Raw genomic sequence first — 13,867 nt, forward strand, 5'->3', positions numbered from 1 at the left:
TACTTTTATGTTTACTTGTCGGAGTGACAGACATGAACAATGTGTCTCTGTTTTATTTTCAGGTAGCGCTGAGCAGAAACTGGACCCTGTTTACTTCACAGCACTGATATGGTTCAGTGTGGACATTACCATGGCAGGCATTTGTGGAAAATTAAATGATCACTTCTGAGAACATTTTTACAGCAAATGTGAGACTCCCACAAGGTCTTTTAAATATGTGGCACAGAGAAAATGTTGCAATTCATTAAATTAAAAAAGCTTTATGCCCTGACTTTGTATTTTGCCGTCTTCTCTCTCCTGTCTCCTGTACTACTACAGCTAAAATATGACTAAGACGATGAAAGTAATCAGTACAGGATGTACACTGGGTTTGAGGCACCCTGTCTTTTCATGTTTTTGACAGGGGAACTGGGTTTTGCCAGAAAAGTCCATTGTGTATTTTCCTTTAAAACATTTTTAATGAACATTATTTTCTGTATACAATAGTTCAATCCAAATAGGCATCTTTGTGCTTGACAGTAATGCATTACAATACGACTGACAACATGAAAAATGTTCTTATTGTACTTTTTTTTTGTATTTTAGATTTATGAGTCTTGATTTTTGAAGTACCCCCCCCCCCCCCTTTTTTTCTGTCTTACAATGTTTATTGTTATGCACTGAAATACTAACACAATTTCCTTGTATGCGAACACCTTCTTGGCAATGAAGCTGATTCTGATTACTGCAATATGTATATATATAACAAATAAATAATTTAAATAGAAAACTAAACAATATATCAATAAATAAATACCGTAAAATGAATTAAGTGTGTGTCTAATTGTGGGAAACTTAAAATATGAATGTAGTGTAGCAGACCCCGCACGTGTCCCTGTCACACCAGGAGTCGGCCGCCCTCTATGGGCTGACTGAGGTACTGCAGCGGCAGAGCGCCACCTCCCCCCTCCTCCTCCCTCTCCGCCCCAGCCGGAGTTGCATTCCTCTCTTCTCCTCTCCATTCACACGCAGGGAGCCGCCGGAGAGAGAGCACCGCCGCTCCGTGACCAGAGTGGAATGTCCCCAAGTTTTGGAATTTAAAACCATGGCGAGGATATCTGCCCGAAGGATCACCTGAATCCGTAAGTACCGGGAAAACTCGGGCGCGGGGCTTTTCTTTCCGTGTGGACGGAGCGGGTTCTGGAGGAGCCGGCTCAATATTTAGGTTACATTTTTTCCCCTCTCCATTGCTCCGTGTGGTGAGTTTATCGTTGTGTTTTTCTCCCCGCTCTCGGCGACTGGTTTCTCCGTGAGTTTGAAGAGCTGGAGGCTCGGGGCAAACCCAGCCCGAAACAGGGCACGGAGAGGACACGCAGGCAGCGCTAATGTCCACTTATTCCGCCGTGTGTTGGTGTGCGGAGGCTGGTGTCTGTGTGCTCAATGTGCGCCCCGGTGCGACCACCAGTCGGATTGATCCACACCAAACTGTAAAACTGTGGGTATTTTGGGCGCCGAACGAGGCTTTAGCTCGCTAACTTCACTAATTTGAACATTGTTTTGTTTAATTATGTGGCGCTAGGCACCTGGCGCCTGAAACAAACAAACAAAAAAGGGTTGTAAGTAAGCTCAGATTTGGTGCAGTGTGATGTGAGTTTGTGGCTGGTTGAAGAGCGTCGGCTGCAGTGAAAAAAAAAATTAAATCAGACTTTTCTGATGTGGAGAAGCTTCGTCTTGCAGTGATATGAGGAAAAGAAAGCAGTGTTTTGGTGACACGGAGCAGCCAGCGCGCTTATCAGGCGGGTAAGGCTGCTCGCCGCCTTAGAGGAGGAATGCCTCGACCACCGGGTATAATTACAGGTATCCGCGGAGCTGACAGGCACTGTCGCCTGGATAAATAGTCCGGGCAGCCTGGAGGAGCAGGCTGCGTGGCTTTCCATGAAACCCTCGCTTTCATGCTTGTTTCCTTTATTTATTTTGTCATATCTGACTGTATCCTGCCCCTGGCTCTCCTAAACGGACCTCAGGGAGGAGTTGTGTTGGATGTCTCCAGGGGGTCGTGGTGCTTGCTTAAAAAAAAAAAAAATCGATTCACCTATTAGCTTTGAATTAATTAGAAATGTTGTTGGTGGGCTGTGAAAAGAGCGTTAATCTGCTAACGAATGAGAGGCAAATGTGAGCTTTGTTATTCGACAGGCTGTGCGCAGGGACGGAGCGGCGAGGGCTGTCTGTGGGTGTGAGGAGTGCGCAGTGCTCCTCTCTCTGCTCCATCGGATTCTCCTCACTTCTGTGCTTTTTTTTCTTCTTTTTTTAATCAAATCCTGGTTAACCAAATTAGACTACCCACCCCGACCCCCGCGTGCTACGTGAATTCATTTGGAGCCTGTTTTAAATATGCATTCATGAATCATTTTACATGAGCGAGGGCTTAGACATCATTTTAACCTTTTTTGGGGGGGGAGGAGGAGAAAGGAGGGGGAGTGGGGCCAGACTGGAGCCCATCACCCGAAAAAAAAAAATAAAAAATCACTGCAATATCCAGCTCATATTAAAGCAGGAGTCCTACAGTGTGTCTGCTGTGTGTTGTAGGCACTTACTATGAACCCGGTGGTATTGATTGGTGCATTTTATCTCGTGTGCCACCACTTGAGCACCCCTATAAGACACAGGCGTTAATGTGATAACTCTTTATCAGAAGTGACGTGACCCAGTTTTTGGCTGTGATCAGTCAAGCAGCAGCTTCTTATTGACAGTTCAGTGCTGTGGCCAGCATTCACATGTAAATGATGTGGGATCCCAACCGTGACACGAGTGTTTGTTTAAGAGGTGGCGGTGCCCGGTCACAGCTTTAAATCATTCAACCACACACGGACGGACATCACCGCCGAGCACACAACAGAAGTGTACCTAAACAAGCGTCACGAGTGTGTGAGCGACAGCAAGGAGTGGCAGGACTGGAGCCAAACGCAGCAGCGGCTCTCTCCCTGTGCAAGGACACAAGTCTGGAAATGACTGAATGTTCTCGGCTGCTCTCGTGGGGGAAAAAAACCCCAAAAACTTCAAGGGGAGACGTGTGGATGGTAATGATATTTGTGCGTTTTTGCGCATGCCCAAACAATCGCACACTCATATCTGACTGAAATCGCAATGAATTGGAGAAATATGTGAGAAGCAATTTCACCGAGATGATTATCTGTTCATGGTTTCAGAAAGTTCCCATCTTAAGCAGCTGATGTCTTCAGAAAATCTCCATTTTTTGGGGGCAAAACTGTGACCTTGCATGGCATTTCACATGAAAGCTGGCAACCCAGTCGGAAAATTACAAGCAATTTGCCTCAATCTTCCCTAATTATGATACAGATCTGCCCAACAATAGACCAGCAGTGTCATGAATTTTGAAAGTCTGCCCTGTCCGGTCTGGCTGCTGCCGTGAACGGTAAATCTGTGATGTCCAAACTTTGGAATTCGAGCTGACATGTGCACTTTGCACCCCTCTGCTCCTGCCTTTGTGTGGCTCGCCCCTCCCCATCGCATTCCTCTGGACTTTTCTGTGAGCGGCATATTAAAGGTCTAATTAGATTGGAGATGGATGACAAAGCAGGAGCGCAGTGCTCAAGTGAGGACTGAATCGCGACCTGACACCTACATATATATATTTTTCAGTACGTGTATTGATGGAAGATGTTAGAAAAAGGAATTAAAGGAGAGGATTTGAATTAAATTCCATCACGCTCACATGGGACTCCCTCCGTTGGAATGAAAAACTGCTTCGCTGGGCCATTGAATTTGTTTATATATGTGGAAGATTTTCAGCACATAACTGTATTCTTCAGGGTATACTGTGCTGTGATTCATTGCTTTCATGTGGCGAGCCGATATATTGTATGGACTGAGTTCACGCTCACAGTCTGCAGTGTCCGCGCGCGTGTGTGTTGCTAGACTGCAAAATCCAGCTCCTTTTCCAGTTTCCCTTCCTGTTGGACATTTTAAACCAGTGTGACAACCTCATCTTTAGGCATTTCTTCGTCTCTCCTTCTCTCCATGCCTACTCCTGTGCCGTTCTTCCTGCCTCGCTGCCACTCAGGCTTTCTTCCCCACTTTCCTCCCTCCTCACTCTCTCTCTCTTCCTGCCAAGACCCCATCGGTGTCTTCCTCCATCCTTCCACACTGCCTCTCTCTCGCTCTCTCTCTCTGTCTCCCCACTCCCTTCCCCTCTCCTGCTCTTTGTCTACTTACATGCTGGTTCTCCCCTCCTTCCGTCTCTCTCGTCCTCCTCCTAGAGAGGAATCCATGCTCATGTGGGGCCTACCTCACTCTTCCATCGTTGCTCTCGACTCTCATCTCTCTCTCTCTCTCTCTCTGTCTAGACTCCCTTGAAATCCCCCGTATCTGTTTTTCAACCAGTTCTCCCGTGCATTTATGGTGGGATGACTAGTCTTTAAAGCTTGCCAGTGCCTGCCAGTGCTGCTCCTTGGCTCAGCGCACGGAGGAGCATTTACTACTCCTGAAAGAGGATCCGGTACAGGGGTTTTGTCAGAGAGTATCGGGTACGCCACTGGTCTGAACTCTTTCCCCCATGTGTGATTGAGGGCTTCCTTGGCACAGCGGCGCTGTAATGCAATATCTGCTTTCATATCATAGCCGATGGAGATGGCGTGTTTTTATTACATAAGTTTTCATTTGTGTCAGTCTTGCTAAAGAGGTTAGTGGTGTTGCTGGCGCTCTGCTCTGAGTGCGCTTCATTCAATCTGTGCTCGTCTGTCTTTGCTCTTTTGTAGCACCTCAGTTTATGTTTCCTCTGTTTTGATCTTTAGCTTCTGCTGCATCCTCTCCTGCTTCTCTGTGGTCTCACCCCTCCGTCTCTTTCTGAGCCTTTGTCCCACCCTCTCTCTCACTCTATTTGAATGTTTTTACTTGGTCTCGCTGGGGTTTGTGTGGCACCCTGGGGCCAGGAGCCACACAGCAGCAGCAGCAGCAGCAGCAGCAGCAGCAGCAGCAATATTAAAACGCACTAAAGAGGGACCAGCAGCAGGGCTCTACCCTAGGGCCCTGTCGTATACACACATCCTCACGCACACACACACACTCACAGCGCTCATGGTGCTAACACCTCTTCAGCCGACAAGCCTTAATATGAAATAAACTCACTCGCCAATACCTGGCGGGCCTGTCTTGACTGACTGCTCAAATAGAAATGACCTCCATTTGGCCCAAATAAGAAGCTGGGATTCAGAGTCAGTGGGCGGTGTTGAACTGCAAAGTGCCGGCACATTACGAATCATATCAGGAGGTGAGCTTGCAGATGAGCCAACAGCATATACCCTCATCAGTGCCAATCAGAAGTGAATTTAAAGGCAGACTGAGCTATCTACGAGCTTCATCACATTTTTAAGAGGGAGGGTGTGTGCGCAGGGCTGGCAGCGTTATTTTGGTCCCAGGAAACTGCCCGAATTAGAGAGGATGCACGCAGCGAGCGCCAGCGTGGAGAATTCGAAATGAAAGCTCGTTCTGTATTGTTTGACGCCTTGACCTTCTTAAAAAATGATTCCTTGTTGCATCCCTCACTTCAGACGCAGCCAAATAAATATGACCACTGTGGCGGCAGAATAGAAATTTCCTCAGCCAGAAAATGTTTTTTTCCTTTGAGGGAAGCAGCCTTAGTTTCTCCGTCTCTGTCGTGCTTGTCCAAGTGAACTGTCTGTTATGTATAATTAATTTTCTCCTCTCTCCCAGTTTATTTTTATCGCCCACTTTTAACCGTTCCTTCAAAGGACCCCTCCCCCATTTCCGTCCTCCACAGTGCCTGCTGAAAGTGACAGCTGCTGGGGTATGGGGGATGCTTTTTGAAGCAGGCAGTAAAAAGGCCACTCACTCAAGATGACTTGGAATAGAAAAATCTCTGCAGTTCTGACAGTATCAAAAATATGCCTGCTAATCTGGCTGCAAATTGAAAATAAGCCCTGTCTCCGCTGTAGTCTGCGCAGCCTGTTGGGGAACAGAATTTACATGGTCTCCTTTTGTTCAAAGGTTGTTGATTAGTTTGGTTGAAATGTAAAACAGAGCGATGAGATCGACTGAAGTCGGGTGTGGAGAAATTCTCTTGTTCATCGGCTTGCAGGCACTTCACTTTATTGACAGGAGCGCTGCATTGGATTTAGTTTCTTGTACCATCAAATTGACAGTTTCGTTATTTGTGGAATGGGCTCTCATCCAAACCAAAGAAACACTGTCGTTGGTAGTATTTGACCCTCGGGCCCTGGCACGTCACCGCTGAGATTGAGTTACAGCCGTTCTGAAGGTTCTGCCTGAAGGTCCAAAGATACAGTATTGACCCCGGTTCCACTCCTGACCCAGTGGCCTTGTGTAGAAATCCCACCGCCCCCGCAGCTAGTGGGCGCAGCCTCAGCATATGAGGTTTCCCCCCTGGCATGCTAATGCTCTTGTCAGCATTCTGTCCATCTCCCCTCTGACACTGCGTCAGACAGGCAGCTCAGGTCCCACATTTGCATGGACATAAAAAATGGCTTCTCTTGTTGCATTTCCTCCTGTGAAGAAGAGCGAGGGCCTCCTATCGATCAGGAAGTCATGGTCCCTTCCTGTAACACAAGACAACGATCTCATGGGTTATTTTATTGCGAAGGTAGGATAGGTTCTACTTATTCTGATTATTCCTGTGTGAGTAACATGATGAGAATTAACTATAGTGTGCAATGAGTCCACTGTACAGTAGGCCTGTAGTGCTCTATTAATTACACACAAGTATTAAGGTACATGATCAGGTGTCACAGTATCGTATTATTTTTCTGAATATGGCAGAACCAAAAATGTCGGCATGTTGTCGCGGCTATCACCCATACCCAATATTTACCTTTCTAAGTTCCCCCTGAGCAAAGAACACCAAATCCTACCGGTAGAAAAAGGCAGATTTTTGAGTGGACCGTATCTGGCCCAGCCTGTCAGTATCCTCAGCAGACAGTGTGTGTTGCTGATGCTGAGATAGGCTCAGTTTAGATGAGGGAGCCTACTGGTTGTTTACCGTGCTCACTAGAGTCTGTCTGCCTCTTCAGGCATGTTTGGCTTGTTAATGAGAACCACTGTGTGAGAGAGGAGCCAGCACACTGTGGGTGTGTGCCTGTGCATGTATTTGCATTGAGATAAGCAGTGCATCGTCGGTGTGCGTCTGTCGATGTGCACGCTATACAGGAGGCTAGTGTACAGGATGCTATCTGAGAGTGTTTGTGCGTGTGGGAGCAGGGGCTCCTCATGTTTAATGTAAGGTAACACTCTCCACTGTGGAGGAGATGACACAGGGAAGAGTCTGCACAGGCATATAGCCATTTATTGTTGTGATTAATGTTAATGGTGCAGCAACTCATAATTGCTCACTTGTATTTCCCCCCTCTCAGTCTCTGTAAGTTCCACTTCTTCATTCCTGTCTTCCATCCTTTACCGCCCTTCTTACACACACACACCCCTGGTTTCTGTTGTATTTACCAAGGGGAATCTTAAATAATTTAGGTCTGTTCTCCCCAGCCCTGTAAATAAGACTAATAGAAGGTGGGCCTTTGAAAAGAGCCACTTGCCCAGGGAAAGCATGGCCGTGGGCGAGCCTATAAATCAGCTAGGTGCCTGTCTGGCCCATTTATTGTAGCTGTGTTGTGAAGTAGCCAGCAACAAACCTCATGTTAGCGGAAGGAAGGGCGGCTTATTCCTTCCGCAGAGGTCAGCAGGATGGTGGCGTCGCCCCCCGAGGGGTTTAGAAAGTGGGTGCGTATGCATGTAGGACACAAGCAGGATCACCCTCGCTCTCTTCTTCTTTAGTTACTCTGATTTGTTTGTGTGTGTGTGCGTGCACACTCGCACTCCATGCCTCATAAACCACATACTCTGATGTCAGCACCTGTGCGTGTTTACCAGATGGAGATAAGTGCTCATTTATTCATTTTGTTTACCACTCATTTTTTCCCTTGAGTGCCTGGCACTCTTAAGATGTGGGCTGATGCTTCTGGCTTGTTTGGTGCATGCTTGTGTTTTTGGTGAGGTCTCATGTAGGCAGAAACTTCACAGAAAACCAGTCAATAAAGGGGGAAAAAAAATAAAAAAAAATTTGTGTTTCAGCGTAACAGAATAGGCAGTTAGCCTTTTTAAATCCACCATGTGATCCCACTTCAGCTGCAAAAAGAAGGGTAGATTTTGAGTAGCTTTAGCCCTAAATCACTTTGGAGCACTTCCGGGCCTTTCACCTCCCCGTGTTTAACTCTCAGTAGCCACTTTTCCACAGCGGGGCCAAGTGGGACCTGTCAGGTTTTGGGGCCAGCTCAAAACCTTTCTAAGCTCCTGACTGAAAGCAGTATTAGTTTATTTTAAACTGTAGCCCAGATGACAAATGACTTCTGTTAGTAACAGACGCCCGAAAGAACCACAGAAATGTTATTTTGAAGAAAACTGGAACATAAATAATAGTGCAAGCCCGTTAGGCTTCCTAAGAAGAACAGGGCGACTTACTCTGCAGCCCTAATCACAGTGTTCTTGTCAGAGAAATAGTTTGGATTCCTGGCATCCGTTGCCCGGTGCTTACAGTGGACCCAAATTCAAGTTGTCAAACGCCAAATGTATTCTGAAAGTCCCCTTAAAACGGTGCTGAAGCAGCATAGAATATCCTACGCCTCCTCCCTCTACTACCTCCTTTTCTTTCCACAGCCTCTTTGTCAGCTCCCTCTTTTGTGCTCCTCTCAAAGGGTTAAAGAGGGAGAAGTGATGAGTAGCCCGCCGAGCCTGGCCTCCATTGTGTGTTGGCATTGTGCCACTGCATAGCATGTCGACCATAGACACATGTACAAGGGACTTTTGCTATTCACAGGCACTACAGTTACCCAGTAATACTACCCTCACCTCCTGCAAATCAATGCAAATACTTTCCAAAGGTTAGTGGCATTAGCAGGCTAATGATAACACTGACATTTAATAGGCAGCTCAATGCAAAAGGGCCTCAAATAAGGTTTAGAAGTTTAACCGTTGCATCTCATTGCTCGTCTCTTGGCCTCCAACCCCCAGGAGGCATTTCTGAACCTTCATCTAACATCCTGAAACTTTAGACAACGGTTTTTGGATGCCCCTGAAAGACTGGTTGTTTTTCCTTCACTCCCTCAGTGGAAACATGTGCTTGAGGACCATAAAACCCCTGTTTCCCTCTCTTTCTGCCCTTACGTAGCTTGTTAAGGGGAAAATCACTTGACGACATGTTGCGCAAAACATTGGTGGCTGCTCAGCCTAATTCTTCTTGCAGACCTGGGTTGCCTCCGTGCAGCGATGGCGTGAGTCCCGGGGGTGCTTTTAAGATGCCTCTCCCTCCTCAACCCCCTGCGGAGGAGCAGGGGGACTCTGGGAAGAAGTACTCCAGGCCAGACAATGGTGGACCGCCGGGAAGGGGGTGGGGTGTTGATTGTAACCAAAAATAGAAGAGGAGGAGGCCTCCAAACTGGAATGAGGGGTGGAATGGGGGAGGTCAAGGGTTAGACTGATCCCTACTTTAAAGGTGGAGGGGGGCCATGCAGGTTTTATTGCCCTGGCCCTGGTGTTGCTTTTTGCCCAGCCTCGGGTAGACCTTTGAGCTGCTACTGCATCACGGGGGAGGGGCATTTATGTGGGTGTGAGTGCGAGCTCCGCATTACTATCCCATGATGGCTCCAGTTGTGCTCGGTGACCTCTGACCCTGGCCTCCACTCCCCCCACCAGGAGCTGTCATACAGGTCAGCGGTGTGCCAGCTCCCACGTGAGGAGAGGTAGGCTAACGGAGAGCGTCTGTAAGTGTTGTCTCTCACTTTGTTTGCTCAGTGAGCCTCCTCTCTCAGCTGGCAGATCATGCGGGGCGGGTAAGGAGGCAGAGCATGTGATGCATGTGAACCCAGCAAACATGCAGGAATGCGTCAGCGATGCCATTCAGCTCTTGTCGGGCCACTGCATTCCAAATTAAATGGGGTGTGTAACTTGTGACTGGTGTGATGTGCTGATGTGTGGCAGCTGGGAGGAGATGTTTCCTTTCTCTCCAGTCCCCCCACCCCGCCCCAAACCAAGATCCATGATTTCCTTGGATGCCACTGCATGTGAAGGAATGTGGCTGTTCTGGTCCATTGGCTTGGCTCTCCATTTTTACCAGAGTGTGACCTCATTTGGCTCTTGAGATCGGCATGACATGGTCCCTGGTGCACCAGCAGACTCTCTGTGCCTGCCCTCTGACACATGACAGATAGTATTTGTCCAGCTGGCACTTCAGACAACACTGAATGTTGAGTGTGCCTTGAAAACAATGCCATAAAACCAATAATTAATTTTCGAACACACTAACAGAGCCAGTAAAAGTTACCTTTTCCAACAAAAGACACCATGGAGCCGACACATCCGTCATATGTGACTTCTCTTTCTCGCAATCAGCTGAAAAAGACACATTTCGCAGGCATCGCCACATGTGCTGTTCTCAAAACATGGCACAAGCTGTTTTTAGCTCATTCAAGAGGCACACCTCATCCTGCCCCCGGCAATCAGTGCTGCAGTCAAACTTGGCCGCAGCACAGACACATTTTCAAAAGTAGCCCGTCTCCCAGTCTGCTTGTAGCTGCATCAACATAAAAGCCTTGAGCGTTTAGATTTGTGAAAGGGCGGGATAGGAGAAATCTGAACAAAATGATGCCAGAGCCTGCACCTCGGCCAGAAATGGCTGAGGGGGAAAAAAAGAAGAGAACAGAGGGGTGAGGGCGGGAACTTGGCAGCGCTAGCTAACTCAGAACAGCAACAAGGCAGCCCGCACCAAAGAATAATAAATAATGCTCTCTGTGCAAGACACAGGGAGAAAAAGAGAAAGTGTGGGGAAAGAAGGATGACAGAAACTCTGAGAAGCTAAGTCAAACTTTAATTAAGGACTGAACGCAGCGCTGGAACAGCTGCCGTCGCTGGTGCCACCCCGGCTTTACTGCTTTTTTTATTTTGAAGCCAAACAGATGTTACGAGGGGGTGGCGATCTTATCGGACGAGACGTTTGGTTTCAGGGAAGAGGCGGAAATGAAACTCACCCACTCTTCAGACTGGTGATTTCAGGGAATTAGTGTTAAGGTCTGCTGGCCACAGTGATGATGATTGTGACCCTGTAATATCTTGCCCCCCCCCCCCCCCCCCCCCAAACATTGCAGTGTGATAGAGTCACCATAGAGGCGTCTCCATCTCTGCTGAAGTGCCATAATTCAAGGCCAACATAAAACAATGTGATGCATAAAATTGTCCCTCATGCTTCCAGCTCACTCACTGCAAGCTGCTCAGGATAATAACATTGTCTCTAAACCCTAAACTGTAATTTGTATTCTGTGCTCTAAATAATGCTGCTTGTCATAGAGGCTGAACTGTAAACCACATTTATCGAATTACCATCATTATAGATGTCTTACTAACCTAAATTTATTGAAATCGCAAATATCTATAAATTTTCTGAATCCTGTGTAATTAAACTGAGAATAGCAACCAGACATCGAAGCAGATGTTTGACCAGCAAATCAACCGGCAGCGTAGTGCAGGAGTTGATACAGATTTTAGGTTATATTGTCCGGTCCTATCTGTCCTTCGTGGTCGTGGTTGTGGCATGCCAGCTTTGTCTTCTGGAGCTCAAAGTGTGTGTCATCCTTAAAGGTGACATTCACACCGGCTTGCACCCGCTGGAGTTTCAGTCTCCTCTGATCCCAATGTCTGTCATCATCAACATGGAGAGATGCCATTTTGCTGGGCTCGCTCACCTTCTTTATCAGTGTGTCTGTCGCTCCCCCTCTCTCCCTCTTTCTCATTCTGTCACTCTCCCATGGAGGACGTGATGAAAATGGCTGTTTAATCATGCAGAGAGGTCAACCAATCAAAGGGCCCGAGCCGAGTGATTTAAGGGCCTATTCAGAGCACAGCTGGAGGGGGAGGGAGGGCGACTGGGGAGAGAGAGGGAGAGAGAGACGGGATGGGGTTTGATTGCTGTATGGCGCAGGTCACCTCTCATCCACTTACCACTGGTCTCGTTTCACCAATAATTGTCCCTGATAGATTGATGTATAGGTGGGGAGATGAATGGATCGAGTGGGTAGAGGGCGGATAGGCAGAGAGGAGCACACATTAGCGTGCCAACCCGCCGATGATGACATACATACACACACTCCAAACTCACGTGACCCTATCAGCAGCGGTATAGACCCACGTCCTCCTCCATTAACTTTGGCAGGCCGCTTCCTCTGTAACTGCCGAGCTACCCCCCAAACACACACACACATACACACACACACACACACACACACACACACACACACGGATATGGTGTCTACAGACAGGGCAGTTCTCACCTGAATGTCAATGGGAGAGAGTAACAGATGGTAGGGAGGAGCAGGGGAAGTAAAGACAGACAGAGACAGTGATTGTCTCCTGTATCATGTCTCCTGTCACACAACCCCCACCTGCCAATATGCAGTTTATGATATTGATATTGTATCTGGGCTCAAACGGTGTTCCATCGTTTATACCAGTCACACAGGTAAAATACCTTTCTGCTGTAATTCATACACCTGGGTCCTCTGCTGCGGCTTGTGTAATTCCTTGTGCTTAAGAGGATTATGACTTTTCAGAGTCTTTTAAGTGGTTACAACAGTGTCTCTCCACTGGATATTCAACAAGGCAGGCAGTGCGGACCGACGTAGTATTTCTTTATGTGGTCACTTTATGAAAAGTTAATGCAACTCCTGCCCTGCAAGAGTCAGAGAGGTGAGGCGGTGCTGCCAGTATACTCCATAGTAAGGTTGTAGAGGTGGTGAATGTAGGTTTACTGAAGTGCAGCTGCTGTAGTCGCCTCCATTCACCCTTTTTAACACCGAAACTGATTATTGCTGGACCTGCAGGCAGCTCTAGTTATGAGTGGGGTTATTTTCCCGGAGCTGATAATGTTGGCAATGCAGAGTTAGTATTCTCTCCTGTTCTGTCAATCAGTTTATCTTTTTTACTCATAAAACCTGTAATTTTCTCATGGCAGGGCGATCTCTTTTCTCTCTGTGCAGTGTTTCTTGTAGCTCAGGTGATGCCAAATGTGTCCAACATCAGCAAAGGGAGATGTCTGGTGTTGCTGATTTAGAGAAGTGTTGATTGCTATTAAGGGTCTAACAGCTTGAATTTGGGATCTCAGATATTTGCAACGTGCAACTTTGGGAATAAAGTGAGTCATCTCTGAGTCTCTTGTAGTTCCTTTGCTGTGTCTGCATGGAAGTGTAATGTAATGCCTGGAAACTGTGTGTGTTTTTTCACCCGAGCATCGCAAAGAAAGATTGAAGGGAGTTTCACCAGGTCCTGACAGGGGGTATTGCCTGATCAACTTTATTGAGTCAACGGTATTGACTTCAGCTCCTGTTCACTCGTCAGCCTGACACGGCAATTTTCCACACGTTTGTGGTTGAAGCTAAATGTTCAGAAAGGATGTCTGTCACTCCTGCCCTGTGATTTCTGCCTGACTGTCTCTCTTCAGTGTTTCCTCCTTCTTTCCTTCCTTCTCTCCCGGCAAATTGAGTGTGTTGGTTTGCTGGTCAGCAGCTTCACATCAGCTTTACACTGTGACTAATCACACAGTTAATATTTGGCTGCTGCCAGCTCAGTTAAATTAAAAACCCGCTAAGTAAATTTTTGTTTTGGGCTCATTTGGGATGCCTTTATGCATCATGCTGGCTGTTCCTGCTGAGGTGGTTTTCAGACAAATTACATTTTATGCTGCAAAGCACCAAAAGAGAACTATAGTATTCACTGCATTTACTCAGGCATGGACAACCTGTTGCATTGGGGGTAAAGACTATGTTGATTTTACTCTTTTACTTTTATCCTTTATCATGGGAAA

General features: G+C 47.2%; 2 protein-coding genes across 8 annotated transcripts in view; both read left to right on the forward strand.

Moving 5' to 3' along the window:
- chchd6b (coiled-coil-helix-coiled-coil-helix domain containing 6b) overlaps positions 1 to 799 on the forward strand; it is a 95,160-nt gene extending 94,361 nt beyond the window's left edge. For 2 of the 3 annotated variants that reach the window (XM_070959975.1, XM_070959979.1), the window contains one exon: positions 63 to 799. The gene's annotated coding sequence lies outside the window, so the exon portion shown is untranslated. The remainder of the gene's footprint in view (positions 1 to 62) is intronic. The other variant, XM_070959977.1, reaches the window with a different exon arrangement.
- Positions 800 to 999: 200 nt separating this feature from the next.
- The window catches only part of plxna1b (plexin A1b), a 186,512-nt gene continuing 173,644 nt past the window's right edge, over positions 1,000 to 13,867 (forward strand). For all 5 annotated transcript variants that reach the window (XM_070959932.1, XM_070959934.1, XM_070959933.1 and 2 more), the window contains exon 1: positions 1,000 to 1,121. The gene's annotated coding sequence lies outside the window, so the exon portion shown is untranslated. The remainder of the gene's footprint in view (positions 1,122 to 13,867) is intronic.

Source organism: Chaetodon trifascialis, chromosome 3 (assembly GCF_039877785.1).
Source record: "Chaetodon trifascialis isolate fChaTrf1 chromosome 3, fChaTrf1.hap1, whole genome shotgun sequence".
Classification (NCBI taxonomy): Eukaryota; Metazoa; Chordata; class Actinopteri; order Chaetodontiformes; family Chaetodontidae; genus Chaetodon; species Chaetodon trifascialis.